Source organism: Lepisma saccharinum, chromosome 7 (genome assembly GCF_977018435.1).
Source record: "Lepisma saccharinum chromosome 7, izLepSacc3.1, whole genome shotgun sequence".
Taxonomy (NCBI): domain Eukaryota; kingdom Metazoa; phylum Arthropoda; class Insecta; order Zygentoma; family Lepismatidae; genus Lepisma; species Lepisma saccharinum.
The window spans coordinates 25,688,779-25,705,224 of NC_139235.1; positions in this window are offsets into that span (position 1 = coordinate 25,688,779).

The following is a 16,446-nucleotide window of genomic DNA, read 5'->3' on the forward strand; positions in this document are numbered from 1 at the left end:
CTTCAAAGATTCCTGGGAGTATGTAATTGGCGATCGAAATGTATACACAATTTCGCAAGCAAAGCCAAGCCATTATATGAACTTCTCAGAAAACATATAAAATGGAAATGGGAAGGAGACGAAGAGGAGGCTTTCCAAAGACTTAAGCAAGACCTTCCTTATACAAGCGCCAGCCATAAGCCAACCTGATTTTGGGAAAATCTTCTTTTTAGGCACAGATGCATCGAACATTGGATTGGGAGCATACCTATTTCAGAGAAACGACTCCAACGAAGATAATGTGATACAATATGCTAGCAGAAGCTTGAAGAACTTCAAAAGAGCGTATACGATAAGTGAGCTAGAGTGTCTGGCGATAATATTTGGAATAGAAAAGTTCTCTGAATATCTGAAAGGCAGGAGATTCAAGGTGGTATGTGATCACAAGAGTCTAGTTTGGTTAAATTCTGCAAGACAGTGGAATGCAAGGCTGACGAGATGGGCTATCTTACTGCAACAGTACAGTTTTGATGTTACAGATATTAAAGGAAAAGAAAACCATGTTGCAGATACTCTAAGTAGAGCACCTTTGAAGAGAAATCAGGAACCAGAGGAAGTGATTAGGCTAGAAATCAACGCTATCGCTTAGGAAGAAGTAAATGGTATTAAAGAAGAGGAATGGCGAGTTGGAACAGAGGAAGATGAGGAATTAAGGGATATTATCAAGGTGTTGGAAGGAGAGGAAGGAAACAAGAAAACAAGGATATCTAAGATAAAGAGCAGATATAAAGTTATAAATGGCATCGTTTTCCAAGTTAGCTATGAGAATCCGAACCAAGTAAGGATAAGTGTACCACGAACCTTGATAAGAAGAGTACTTGAGGTCGTGCATGAAGGATCTGGCCACTTCGGAGTTGATAAAACGTTGAGATTAGCTAGGAGATTTTACGTTTGGAAGACTATGAAGAGTGACGTTGTTAACCATGTAAGAAATGGTACAGTTTGCGTACAAACTAAACCATCAAAGATAAAATTCAGGAAAGAAGAATTACATATTATCGCTAAATGGCCATTAGACATAGTTTCTATAGATCTAATAGGACCATTACCTAGGTCTAAAGGATTTTTGTATATATTGACGTGTGTGGACGTATGTTGCAAGTTTATCATGTGCTATCCTTTAAAGAAAGCTACAGCCAAAGAAATAGTCAAGAAGTTGGATGAAGGATTCATCAAACATTATGGTAGCCCAAAGAAAATGCTGACAGACAACGGGACTCAATTTAATTCAGAATATTTCAAGGAGTATCTATATTTCAAAGGGATAAGGTTGATTAATGTTACAAGATATCATCCAAGTTCCAATCCAATTGAGCGTTACAATGGAGAGATTGTGAGATTACTTAGAATGTACTGTCATGATCATCATACAAGGTGGTGTGCAGTAATTAACAGGATAGTTCGATTATTAAATAACTCTATATCAGCTGAGGCAAATATGAGCCCGATAGAGATTTTCTTGGGATATGTAGCAGAGCCGATGATTTTCGATGAATTAGAATGGCCAAAGAAGGTTAAGGAAAGGGAAACCAGGAAAGAATTTTTCAATGACTTGTATAACAAAAGAAAGAAGAGGACTTCAAAGGAGGAAGTTAAAGGGAAGAAGATAGAAGTAAAAAAGGGTGATATAGTTTATTGTAAAACACACCCAATAAGTAAGGCCATTGATCGCACAATTAAAAAATCTTTTTCTCAAGTATGAAGGTCCGTATATTGTATTAGATACGTTAAGGAACACTATAGTTATACAATACACGGTGACAAAGGAAGTAAGAAGAGAAAATCTAGATAACGTAAAAATATATAATTGTACGGAAGACGTTAAACAAATGTTGAAAGGAACACATGAGAAGTGAATAGTAAGAATGGATGTTGCAGAAAATTTTTCCTTGAATACGAAATTTCCACGAAGGAAAAATTTTACCCAAAGGAGGGGAATTTTGTGTCACGTACACAAACTGCATTGTTGTTCTTTGAGGTATAGGATCATAGATGGCAGCATGCAAAAAGAACGACGTTTAAATTTGATGATACATAAAGTAGCTTAGAAAGTGGGCCAGAGATGGCAGCACCCAAGAAAAATTATAAAATTGTAAATAGAGAAAAAGGAAAGCGCCGATGTGGTGAAATAATGATTGTAGATATTAATACTAATTGTAATGAAATAAATAAATGAACTTAATACAATAACAGGATACAAATGAGGTGGAAAGGGTGATTAATATTCAGTAATAGCATAAGTGATCATTATATAAAAGGAAAGAAGTCGAATTGTAATTGGGATTCTGTGTCTTTTTCGGTTCCCACGAACTGAGAGTTTCGTGTGGCCTTTGGGTTGTTTTGTCCCAGGTGTAGCGCCATCTCACGGCATTAACCCAAGCACTTTTGTTAGGCGCATCTATTGCAGCTCCAAGTTAAGGTTAGCGCCGGCCAGGCGGCGATCTTTAACTAACCCCTTTTCTCTTTGTTTGTCTGGGAGATCGATTTTCTTAATATTTACGTCAATTTGGATAAGATCGACAAAGAAGCCCAGGGAAGAAAAAATACACAACATGTAATAATTACAAGAAGAAGCAGCATTAGTAATTACAAGAAGAAGAAGCCTTAGTAATTACAAGAAGAAGAAGACTTAGTAATTACAAGAAGAAGAAGCCGTACTAGTAATAAGAAGAAGATGCCTTATTAATTGCATTCCACTGTCTTGCAGAATTTAACCAAACTAGACTCTTGTGATCACATACCACCTTGAATCTCCTGCCTTTCAGATATTCAGAGAACTTTTCTATTCCAAATATTATCGCCAGACACTCTAGCTCACTTATCGTATACGCTCTTTTGAAGTTCTTCAAGCTTCTGCTAGCATATTGTATCACATTATCTTCGTTGGAGTCGTTTCTCTGAAATAGGTATGCTCCCAATCCAATGTTCGATGCATCTGTGCCTAAAAAGAAGATTTTCCCAAAATCAGGTTGGCTTATGGCTGGCGCTTGTATAAGGAAGGTCTTGCTTAAGTCTTTGGAAAGCCTCCTCTTCGTCTCCTTCCCATTTCCATTTTATATGTTTTCTGAGAAGTTCATATAATGGCTTGGCTTTGCTTGCGAAATTGTGTATACATTTCGATCGCCAATTACATACTCCCAGGAATCTTTGAAGTTGTTTCCTTGTGTTTGGCCTAGGGAACTTGCTTATCGCGTCATTTTTGTCTGGGCACATCTTTATTTCACCTCCAGATACTACATGACCTAGGAAACGTATTTCCTTCCTTGCAAAAGAGCATTTTTCCAATTTGACAGTTAATCCTGCTTCTGCCAATTTACTTAATACCCAATCTATTTTTTCTATGTGTGTCTCCCAATCTTTCGTATGTATACACATATCATCCACATATATAGCAAGCCATTCTCTTGTCTCTATACTAAACATTCTATTTAGAGCCGTCATAAAAGTTGATACTGATGAATTTAGACCATATGGGAGCCTTCTAAATTGGAACAACCTTGATCCATATCGAAACGCTGTATATTTTCTAGACTCTTCTTCTATTTCTACCTGAAAGTATCCCAAAGCCATATCAAATGATGTGAAGTATATGCTGCCTGAAAAAGTGTGTAGTAATTCATTTATTCTTTCTACTTCATTTCTGGGAAGTAGCACGTGTTTATTTAGCTCTCTTAAATCCAGTACGGGCCTCACACCTCCGTCCGGTTTGTCTACCACGTGCATTGGGCTTACGTGTACGCTATTGGAGTTCTCTATTATCCCCCAACTTAACCATTTCTTCAATTCCTTTTCTACAGCTTCTCTCTTTGCAAAGGGTATAGGATATTGCTTTGACACTATTGGACTCGCTGTGTCTACCTCAATCCTATAGGTGCATACATCCGTCACTCCTGGGCGTTGGCTAAATATTCCCCTATGTCTCAACAAAATATATCTTAAATCTTCTTTTTCATTTTCTGAGATCCAATGACACTCATCCACTTTGGCTTGTATTTCTTCTTTCGATGCGTTGTATTTATGGTCCTCTATTTCGACCTCCTTTTCATATTCACCTTTTACATTTTCATTTTCAATTATATCATCGTAGTCTTTCTTCTTATACACTGCATCATGTTTCTGATATACAAGATTTTGCTTCCTAATGCCTATTTCGCTCTCGGAACCTTTTATTTCATCCTCCATAGGGATATCTACTTTCATGTTCTCCATTGATTCTAGATTTAGCCGTTTTTATTTTATGCGTATGTGCCCATTGTAATTGTAATTTTCTAAGAAGGGCACTCCTAGGATCATATCACACCTCAAACCCTTTATCACCAGAAATTTTACTTCAAAATTAGCTCCTCTGATGCTCATCATGATGCGTACCGTGTCCTGAATTTTGTATTCTTCATTTCCCGCATCTTCCAACAATCCATTCGTCAAACCCATTAATTTCCTTATTTCCAAAGTACTTTTGTGGGCAGGTGAATTGTCTTGATGAAACCTTTTCTTCCTTTTACAAACCGGGTCTTTTTTGTCCATTTTCAAGATTGGAATGACATTCACTGGTTATTATATTACCGCTTTGAAGATAACCAATAAATATATACCCCTTTGTATCCCAAAATGCCGGTTTCACAATGTTTCCTGCTTCTGGAATAGACTTTGTCTCTTTTGGGGCTGAACAATCTTTATCTGAACACTGTTTTCACTACTGTTTCGATTCCGGTGAGTAATGAAGAATCCAAGTCACATCCACGGTTATAACTCAACGCACAAAATGAAAAATGAGTTTTATTGTTGTTCAAGCCGTTCATATATTTTCGTAAGAACGCGTTGTTGATCTGCTGTTATCAAGTTTTGCACCTCTCTTGCTCAAATATTTCTTATATCGAATGCTTCATGCAAAATACAGGGTGGGCCATATTGATGGGACACATTTCAAATACATATGTGGAGCATGTAGGAAGCAACATTTATTACCAAATATATGGAAAACACTGCCAAAGGACGGGAATTTTGCATTGTGTTCAGTGTTTGAAGATTACATCCCTGAGATGGACACCACCTTGACGAGAACATGCATTGGCTCTAACAGTCATGTTCAGCATAGTTTTGCGCAGGGTTTCGGCTGGGATGGCCGCTATCTCCCTTGAGATTTTGTCCTTCAGTTCATTGATGGTAGTGCGCCTAGTGGTGTACACCTTGTCCTTTAGCCCCCCCCCTAAAGGGCACTTGACCTCCCTGAGATTTTTGGAAAGACTTCACATAATTGAAATTTTGAAATTGTAGCGTGAAAACATGGATGTGAAGTGCCGTGATAGACAGCAGATTAAGTGCCTAAGAAAACATTCTTCATACCCGAAATGAGACGGCTTGGCCTAAGAGATGTGGCTGCAGCAGGATGGTGCCACTAGTCATACAGGAGTAGTGTCAATGACAACCCTTCGACGACACTTCCAGGGACGACTCATCTCGAGATTTGGTGATGTCCATTGGCCATCCAGATCCCCGGATCTAACTCCACCGGACTACTTCCTATGGGATTACCTAAAGGACAAGGTGTACACCACAAGGCGCACTACCATCAATGAACTGAAGGACAAAATCTGAAGGGAGATAGCGCCCATCCCAGCCGAAACCCTGGGCAAAACTATGCTGAACATGACTGTTAGAGCCAAAGCATGTTCTCGTCAAGGTGGTGTCCATCTCAGGAATGTAATCTTCAAACACTGAACACAATGCGAAACTCCCGTCCTTTGGCAGTGTTTTCCATATATTTGGTAAGAAATGTTTCTTCCTACATGCTCCACATATGCATTTGAAATGTGTCCCACCAATGTGGCCCACCTTGTATATCCTGCACGTTCTTTCTATGTAGCTGCAGCTTGAGCAAGTTCACGCACTTTAAATTGTTTGTCTACAGAGTGATATCGTGTATTTGTTCTATGGTTTCTGTTCTTGTTGCAATCTTTAGACGTCCTTAACAACATTTATATTCAGAAGCCCATTTTCATTTTTTTCAAGAGAAGGAGAAGAGTCCTAAAAAATTTTATCAACTTGGTGTTACACATTCATTCAAAGAATTGTATCACCACTATATTCAACTTTATCCATTTTAAGGTATACACACAACGCATCTGCTTCAGATAGCTGTATTATGGAACGTATTTGAAAGAATGACTTCCTATTTACATGTGTGTTTATGGAAGATGTACTAAAGTAGGAAAAAATCCAGTGTTCGGAAAGTTACTTTTAAAATGGTAACTAGTTAAAGTTATAGTTAATTGCTTAAAAAAGTAACAGTTACAGTTACTCATTTAAAAAGTAACTCAGTTACAGTTACCTGTACTTCAGAAGTAACTGTAAGCTACTTTTACAGTTACTTTCGCTGAACATTTTGTTGCAACCAAATTACACAAATCGATCATTAATTGTAATAAAATATTTTGTGAAGACTAACATGCATTTTACTCATGTTACTGGTACATAATTTAAGTCTCCTGTGCTTTGCGCAACGTCATGAAGGCGTATGGGGGGGGGGAGGGTGAAGTTAGGACTTCACACTTTCTTGATCACAGCCGAAGGTGGTAGTGATGTGATCGGTACCACGCCCCTGGCGCCTATTACCCCCAGAGTTTCCTTTAGATACCCACTTTATACGACGCTGAGTGTGCTTCAACAGGTGAAAAAAAATCCCAGTTCTCTCCCACCGAGTATCGAATACGGGTCTCTCGCATGGTAGTCAGGCACCCTTTATTTTATTTTTAAAGAATACCCCTATGCGGTAGTATCCTCCGTTATTCATATTTTCTCAATTTTCATGTACGTCAATTTTCTCTGTTTTCTGTATTCTCATTGGGACAAATACAAACATCCATGTCCGAACCGAACTAAAATGCGGGACCCCCGACGTATAGTGCGTTGTGTTAACCACTCCGCCACGGAAGTCGACTGATCTACCGTGACTCATACATTTATATTTAAATAAAATTTATATTTATTTTCTTTGTTGTACTTAAGGGATGTCCATTGGAGGGGGTTCTAGAAACTGTATAGAAATAGCATGGTTTTATACCATGTAACATACCGGTTCCTCTTATTCGCTGCTCACGTGTGTGTATTCGCTAAAGGGATGCAGGGTGCTATCTCGACAATTTACCGGGGTCGAACCACATTTCTGTTTCACTAGTAATTTAACTTCAAAATAAGCTTTGTACAAAACATTTTTTTAAAAATATGGGACGCAATTTTTTAAATTAATAGTTGACGAAAAATTGCTGATTTAAGTTTGTATCCCAACAATGAAAAAGTTCAAGGCCACTTGACGATCAGAACAGATGCTGCGACTAGGCCTACAGGTTAAAGTAAGTTAAAGTATTGAATACAAGGCCATAGCAATAAGCACAACAATATCTCTGGGGTCCATTACTGTGTACATAATTTCATAATTCATTTTTGTTTTGGAACTGATCAAGAGAATGAATTCAATATAGATTCTTCTGTATTTTAGTAATGATATTTGTTCGCTAATGCTACTTGAGAACGTATGCTGAAAACGAAAAATATCTTTAACAAAAAAATGCCACCTTCCAACTGGCCACGTGTTTTAATTCAGGGCTGTCGAAAGATTATGTATGAGCATCAAAACATTATCCACTTACAAACTTACAGAGTTCCACCGTATAGGCTGATATAGGTTGTGTTTGTGTGTTTAGGAGGGAGGGGGAGGGAGAGGGAGAGAGAGATAGAGAGAGAGAGAAAGAGAGCACTCACGTGGCAGAGTGAACGTGCTTCGAAACCAGAGGTCTTAAGTTCGAACCACGATTAAGGCATGGATGTATCTCTGTTTGCCCCACCACAACCATGTCTTGGATTAACCAAGAGACAAAGAGGCAACGTAATATATCCTAAGTAGAAAGAATACAGAACAGAGACAGGGGAATTCACATATCGATCCGAGTGGAGGTTGTGTGTTGCAAACGAAAATGTGTAACTATTATGGCAATTATTGTTGGTTGGCGTGAATTGTTAATCTGCCTAAAGTCTTAAAATACTCTAATATTAGGTTTTCTGTTGCAATTATTATTTCAATTTTGAGAGCCCCCATGACCGAGTGTTTTTGCATACTGCTCTATGAAAGCGGAGACCCTATGTTCGATGCTTGGGTAATATTTAAGAGCTTATTATGTTCGTTCATTTATTTGGTCACTCCATTATTCGTCCTTATCATTGAAATAAACGAAGAGGGTTAGAAAATGGTCGAATAGATAGCAAATTTACCACATGCCTATCACGTGCCGAAAGGAAGGACCTTCTTTGCTACTTTTCTCTTTATAAATGATAACCACAATAACAAAAAGAAACTAACGAAAACACAAACAACGAATTTTGATTAATAAAGAAAATAAATCGCCAGCTCAGAACATGATTTCTTGCTAGCCCAAAATGGACAACAAATATTTCTTCTGCGGCCAAATGACAACAGAACGAAACGCTATGCTAATTCCTTGAGGACATGTCTTGCATACAGTTTCGACATTGACGTTGCAGTGTTTCGAATTCAATTTCGTGTTTTTTTTTGTGTAAGACGTGAGGCTTAGTGAGGCCTTACATAAGAATTTCAGTGTACATCCTGGTCTGCATTGGTGCAGGCTAACTAGGCTCTAATGGCTCGACTCCAAGCTCCTGTGAGACTTCTGTTGTGTTCTGTCAATATGTCTCTGTTATTGTCCTTTCATTAACTCCATATTATCGCAATTCATTCACATCGTCGCGAATAGCCAAAAGTGGCAGAAAAGCAACATAAAATAGCAAGCCAATCAATCAATCAAGTTAAGCATTTGCTCTCTCTCTCTCTCTCCCTAACACCACTGTGTGTGTGTGTGTGTGTGTGTGTGTGTGTGTGTGTGTGTGTGTGTGTGTCTGTGTGTGTGTCTGTGTCTGTGTCTATGGAATGAGGAATCCATTTTGAAATAGGTCACACACAACCCTGTACCCACTTAAATAGTCAGAGGCTTATATTATTGTATTTTTCAACTTGAAAAATTGAAGTTAGTACATGGCAATTCTTCTGCAATCTTTAGCCACTGTTGCCTGGTTCTGATTGTGGTGGTACTGAAATAATATGCCTCACCTTCGTAAATCTTTTATCGTTCACTTTTGTCATCCAAACAGCGCAAGAAGTCAAGTATAAAGAGAACACTACGGGCGAATTCGGCCGACGAAAATGCATCTTGCGTTGGAACATGTGGAATAGTATAGTAGATGTCAATATCGCGTACTTCATTAGTGCTCTTTGTGTAAAATCACTTGGTTTACAAAACTTTTTGGCGCGACAGCCCTTTATGCGCAAATTCCTGCCAAACAGCCTTTAATTGAGCGACCTATGATCAGAGCATCGAGTCTCATCGCCGAAGTTTTCTGGCTTTCGAGAACGGATTCCGCTGATATTGCTTTCAAGTAGCTCACCAACTGCTCTCATGGCGCTGGATCAGCCTTGAAATTCTGCAGCTCCTAACGATGATCGAACCCGAAACCCATCACACAAAATAGTAAAACCGTTCGGCTATATGGAAAGTCTACTAAATTCCTTGAAATGTAATTTCACAGAAGTTAATTAATTCTGAGGAACTAATGCCGATTTAACCAAATTTTTTTTTGTTTGTTTTAATTCAATTCGAATTTGGAAGAAACAACAGGGAATGCAATTATCTTGTAATACCTTAAAGTTGACGACATTATGGAGTGAACTGAAGATGGATTTGAACTCATACTCGAACTCATACCAAGCACAAGTGGTTAGGATTCCACTTAGCCTAGCTGTGCACAAAGTGTACTTAGAAACTGGAAGTCATATAATGCATATTGAAATGAAAAATCTGAAGTTAAATTAAATTGATTCTAACTGAATTGATTACGATCAATCATATCACACTAAATGAACGAACATAATGAGCTCTTAAATATTACCCAAGCTTCGAACATAGGGTCTCCGCTTTCATAGATCAGTTGCAATTCATCGCAACGCTGAGCCATATAAGAGTACACTGTTTTGTTTACCCTAGCAACATTGGTTACATGTATCGTGGAACCGCAGTGCTGCAGGTCAATTGATTTTCATATGAGACACTAACATGCCCCAAATCAATACATGGATTTACTTCAGTAGTTGCCAGCGTTACTGTTTGTGATTTGCAGGCATGCTTGTGGAGTGAGGATGTTGAAGTTGAGGTTGTAGTTTCACTGCATATTCCATACAATAGTATCTTATCCAACAACCCCACGGTCAGTTTTATTTGAGGAATTACAAGTATTGCATCTGCCAATACATAAGTTATAGTTTGGAAATCTGTTTAATACATTGAGCTTGTTCATTCACTATTGCATCAACTCCCCTACATTGTCTCGAAGGGGAGAAACGGAGTGGGTGGAGCGACGCAGGGTGCGCTTGCCTTAAGACGTTTTCCATAACGAAATACCGGTAGATGTTGATTAATTGTATTGCCAGTTTATGATAAGTATATTTTTACTTCTAAGTATCATAGGAGTAGTAATGGCCGACTTTAACCATAAAAAAGATGAGGGAATGGGAGAGAATGAGGTGTGGAAACGTAGATATGTTGCATCAAAAATTATTATTCATTGGAGCTAGAACGAAGTGAAAATACGTACATATATTATGGTGGATTTTTTATAAAACTTATTGTGAAATCGTCGTACAGCTCAATCCTATATACACCAACCCGGGTTTGCTCATGCCTGATCCAAGCTGTACCCCTTGTAGTTTGACAGGAGCAAGCTGCTGCTGTTCAAAGAAACTATTTTTGGTAGCAAAATACAAAAGTATTTTTGTTTACAAACATTATCTTCCATCCGAAAAGCATTAAAACCAATGTAAAGCTATTGTACTCTACATTCTGCTGCCAGTTAGTTTACTTGATCTGCACGCTGAGAAAACTTTTCTAAAGGAATGAAAATGAGTTTAAAATTAGTGTAAAATGGTTGATTATGATAACGTTTGGTTTTAGGAAACTAATCTTCAGCTTCTATGTGTAGGGAGGTACACAATTCTCAAGAAGTATAGAATTGGAAGATAAGATATAAATATGCATCAGAAGAGTGGTGCTGAGTTTCACTTTCGAAATTTTTACAAGGATTTTCAGAATTTCAAATTTTCACTATAAAACATTAGTTACATTTTATCAAAACTATATGGTAAAGTTATTCAGGAAATAAATTTTGCATTGGAATGAGTAAAAAATCTGGGAAATTTTTTAACATGGGGTATTGTAAAATACGTTACCAAGTCGTCTAAGTATTGAACGTTCAAAACTGAAAAACTAAATATACCTGCCTAATATAGTCATATGTCGGAGAAATAAGTGACTGTTCTTGCATTTTAATGTAATTCCCTGATCCCAGAATGTCGTTGAACTTAGCAGATTTTCTGCACCAATGCAGACATCAAAAACGGTAGTGAGACTATGAAATTTTGTTTTCTAACTTCCATAAAACCATAAGAAAAACTAACTATTTAATAGCAAAAGTTCACTTTTGGTCAAAATTTTCTATGTTTTTTTTTATCTCTGATAAAATTGTTACAAAAGATGTAATTGTGGATTTTTACTATTTCCGAAGCACATAAATAAAAACTTTTCATATTCCATCAATTTAGGAAAAAATAATATTTTCCTCATTTTATGCGTAAATATGGCATTAAAAATGCCATGTGATTTTAACAAATAATTAATTTGAAGATATTCCGATGATCCTACATAGCCAACTAGGAATAATGAAACGCAATAGAATAAAACGACAGACTGAAATACTCCCATTGGTGTATGTCATATTTTGTATTCAGCAGATAATTTCTTCAGTTTTTCTGAGAGAGCAAACCGATTTTTTTCTTAATTCGTCAGGAGACGTTAGGAAAAGTAGCTATATGTTGAAAATAATCGATTACTCTCGGTTTCGCCTAGAATATACATATGCGAGTTATTCAGATATAAAGCGGATATCTACCTGATTATTGACAGATAACCCATATATATTTTGTTTACCGTAATTGCAAAGTTAATCAGTCAGTTACAGTTGTAAGCCTGTGCTCCCTGGTTTCATATATTCAGGATACAATTCCGCATTTCGAGGGTTCAGAACATCGAAGTGAGGCATCAAGCAGAAAAACGATATAAGGAAAAATTGTTTGCTTCAATGACCTGTATACATTTTGAGACATAATGTATACATTGCTTATATTGTACATTTCATGAATAAGACGAGATAAAGAGCCTCTTTGCCCCTCAAGCGGTCTTTAGATCTATCCCGACAAGAGCGACATGAAATTCCATTTCAAACTTAGATCCTGTCCTGATTAGCCAGCCTGAGCATAAACTGGATCTAAAATAAATTTGACAAACTTTGGAGTTGAGACAAAGCAAGAATGAGAACAAGCATTTACAACATGTTTTAAAAACATATCTTTAAAATAACCACAAAACCATAGAATTCTAAATAAATACAGTATATGGCCTAAATAAGAACTATTTATGTGAACTTTGTATTATGTTTGTGGAGCTCTAATTATGTACACCTCCCAAATGAAAACCCTTCCTGCGCCACTGTGAGTGGGTGTCACGTGAATGAACAATTACTAGATGTAATCAGAATCCAATATATTTTTTAAACTCTGCATGAGATATTCAAGAACTCTTCTTCGTGAAATGTGGGGTTGGATTAACAATTTGAAAATTAACGACAGGAAGACCATTCTTTTAACGTGTTTGAACCTTCTGAATTAACCATTTCGTGTCCCGCTTCTTTTTATGGAAACAATTTTCACTCACCTCGTAACACAGCAGGAAAAATAAATATGAATATCCGAACTGTAGTCGTAGTCTCCAGATCAGTACTTGCTTTCACTGATTCTATTTCAGGCTTATTGTTGAACACGAATTGGCGGTTGAATTCTGTAGAGAAAAACAAAACAGCACTTAAACAATCTGTTCACCAACATATGCAGTGACATGGAGTGTTGGGTACAAAGGGAGGATATCAATGCTCGAGATAGGTATTTAAACGAAACGAAACGCCTTACTTTTGTTAATATGATGTATTTTTGTGTCTGATTTGATTACTACATCGACGAGATTAAATGACCCGCTCTATTACAATTATTAATAGTAAATATTAAAATATTTACATAAACATAAAATAATACAACACATTGAACACGAGTTTTCTGGAATTTTCTTTAATTTTTTAAGATTTCAAAGGAGGGAAATCCTGAATGGTTGTCAGCTCGTCCAACCGGGATTTTTTTAAAAATTCAATGTACGTATCGTCAATGCTTTGTCTTAATAATGCTTATTAAAAGAATCCATTTCTGCAAGTGAAATCTATTTCGATATTGCTATTTTGCGTTTGATCAAGAATTGGATTTATTCTTCAGAATGTCAACAATAAAGGCTCAGCTTAGGAAAAATGAGTGGCCATAAAAAGAGAAGCCGAATTTGTGTAAAGATCCTGCGCAGGATGATAATTCTGTCAGAGTATCGAATTCGCAAGACACGACAAATAATAATAATAATTGACAAGAAAAGAAGTAAAATAGATACCAATAATGCACAAAGGATGAAGTCTGCATAGACGTCCTCATACCCTTCTAAGTCCTTCGCAGCAACAACTAAATATGGCCTACCTAAGGTTTGCGATTGTTTCTACTGGTGTACAAGTCAGAAAGGTAAAACTAATAGCAAGGTTCAAAAGAGGGAACATTTCTGGACGTTTACTGAAAATCGGAGCCTGTTCCAAATAATAGCATGGTTACAGGGGAAAAAATAACGTTTAGGTCATATTGGGTACATATGTACCCAATATGGTCTAGTCATATATATTTTCTTCTTTCAAAAATGCAACAGAAATTGTAAAGAAAGTACAGCAATATTATTTTCATAGGTAGATAAGTATATTGAGAAACTTAAGTTTTATTTACATAACAATATAATGAGATTACGCAAAGAAATAACATAGTTTACAAAGCAATAAACAAGAAGTGACGTCAAGACTTGTCACCAGAAGACCATGGATTACACATCACAGTCTGTGCAAATGAAAGGTCCTACATCATCTTTAGTAACTCCCACACACTCTACGTGAACATAAAAGTAACAAAAGTCACATTTGCGCATGCCTTTCACGATATATTCCTATGTAGGCCATATTGAGCCTACCTTGCATAGTGTTCTTATAAAGTTCTTTACATTAAAGTCTGAACTAAGTGCATTGTTGTAAAGTACAAATTTCATAATATGGCCTAGAGATATAAACATCTATCACTTGGGAGATGAAACAAGTAACTTCCATATGCAATATTAGATCACGTAGAACACAACACAATCACGTGGTCCAGCTATGTCTTCAGGTTACTGTACAGTAAGTACAGCCAAGATGTTCAGTCACGTCATTCGGACAGTCTAAATGACATGCTAACGTCATCTGTTGAACTAATCTTGTAACTACATGGAAACGGCAAATAGGCCATATTTGGTACTAGGCCATATTGGGTTAAGGTACCTTATGTATTATTAAAGAGTATTGACAATTTAGTTCACACTGAAAAGCAAAATGTAGTGAAATGTGTTAAAATTTCAACGAACCGGAACAGTCTGTTTCCACTTCTGACGAGACGGAACGAGAAGGTTCCAGATACTCTCGAACCGGAAACCAGTTCCTGTCCGCACCGGCCCTTTTCGAGCGCTGGTGCATTTACTCCTTAAGGGCTGGCCTTAGGAGTACAGACTTGCACATTAAATAAATTTATAGGTCTCGTTCGTCTGGACGACTCCGTGCCAGGTATAAATTAATTGTTTGTTGCGAGTTTGTAGATCAGTCATATCAACACCTAGTTCTCCTGACTCTATGAATTCATATTCACAGATTTATTGATTAAAGGCTCCATAACCACCTAAGGTTGATTCGGGTCATATTTTTTATTACGTGGTTCGTGCACACTCATGCTCATGGATATTCGTGGATTGTAACGACTTCATTGACTCGTTGTAGTTGCAACTTAGAGAAATGGAGTGGAGTGTATGTTTGTAATTGAGGACCTAACATCGCTTGGGGTATATTAATTTAACATAAGAACGTGTAATAGCTGTGAGCCTATTTCCTTACTTATGATGAGGCGGACAGAACAACAGTAAGTACGAGTACGACGGAATTGGTTACTGCGTTTCAAATTAGGAGTACTTACGTTCAATTCATAAGTTGATTTTCTTTTCATCTATTAAAACTATTTCATTGTTATTCATTCCCATGGAGCACAAGGCTTAACATAGTATCAAATTGGTAGTGACGGCAGGACAAGTAGGAGACCATAATATATAACAAGTTAATTGTTTATTGATTAATCATAATATGCAGGACGTGGTCTTTGAGTCTGAGAAAATAAATGCATGATAATATTTCAAGTAATCAACTACGCGGACATTATTTGCTCTAGGCTATGACTTCTGTAGACACAGTGTACCTGGTAAGCACTGTGCGAATTAAGTTTTTTTTGCTTTGGGGGAGGGGAATGTCCACATATTTTTTATTTCATTTTGGAAAGTACCTTTTTCCTGGAGGTTATGCAAATTTGTACTGTACATGTCACCACTCAGTAAACTCAACTACCACTGGAGGCACATAGTGGTTTGGATCCCACTTTAAACTGTAGGTTCAGTCCCGATTACCCTCTCTGTGCATAAAAAGAACTTACAAACTCAAATTATATTAACTATTGTTTTGTGGTTCTAAATACCTTTTTTTACAGTGGTTCTGCCGTGGGTCATTAAAACTCATAACATTTATACGTAATTTAGAAACTCACAGTAAATTTACGTTACGAAAAAAAAAATCATGCACAAAAATAGTTCCACACTTTTATTGCCAAGTTCAAATTTAACGGCCATCTAACCACCTCCAAGTTTCTTGTGAACACTTTAATACATGTAAAATATCAGCATTATGGTATGAAAAGAGATATGTGAGATATGTGAGGTTGGTCAGTTGCAGAATGGCGTCCTTTAATCCTCAAGGCTGCATACTTTTCGGCAGGGAAATCTTTGATGACTGGAGCATTAATGGACACGAATTATTTTTTAATTGTGTTCGTTACATAGTTAAGAAATTGTGTACTACGTATATGCTATCAATTCCATTTTCTTTGACGGGATAAAAACATCCCTTGGCAGGAATAAAATAATTTTATTTGCTGGGGGATACATTCTTTTGTTGAGGGGAATATCCGCGGCCCCCTGTAATTCGCAGACTGCTGGTAAGGAAAGCTTAATGATCATCGCTGCCGAAGATGAATTGTGATTCATTGTCTGACAATTTTTGAAGTATATAATTCACAATTATTACGAGGGCTGATGAACA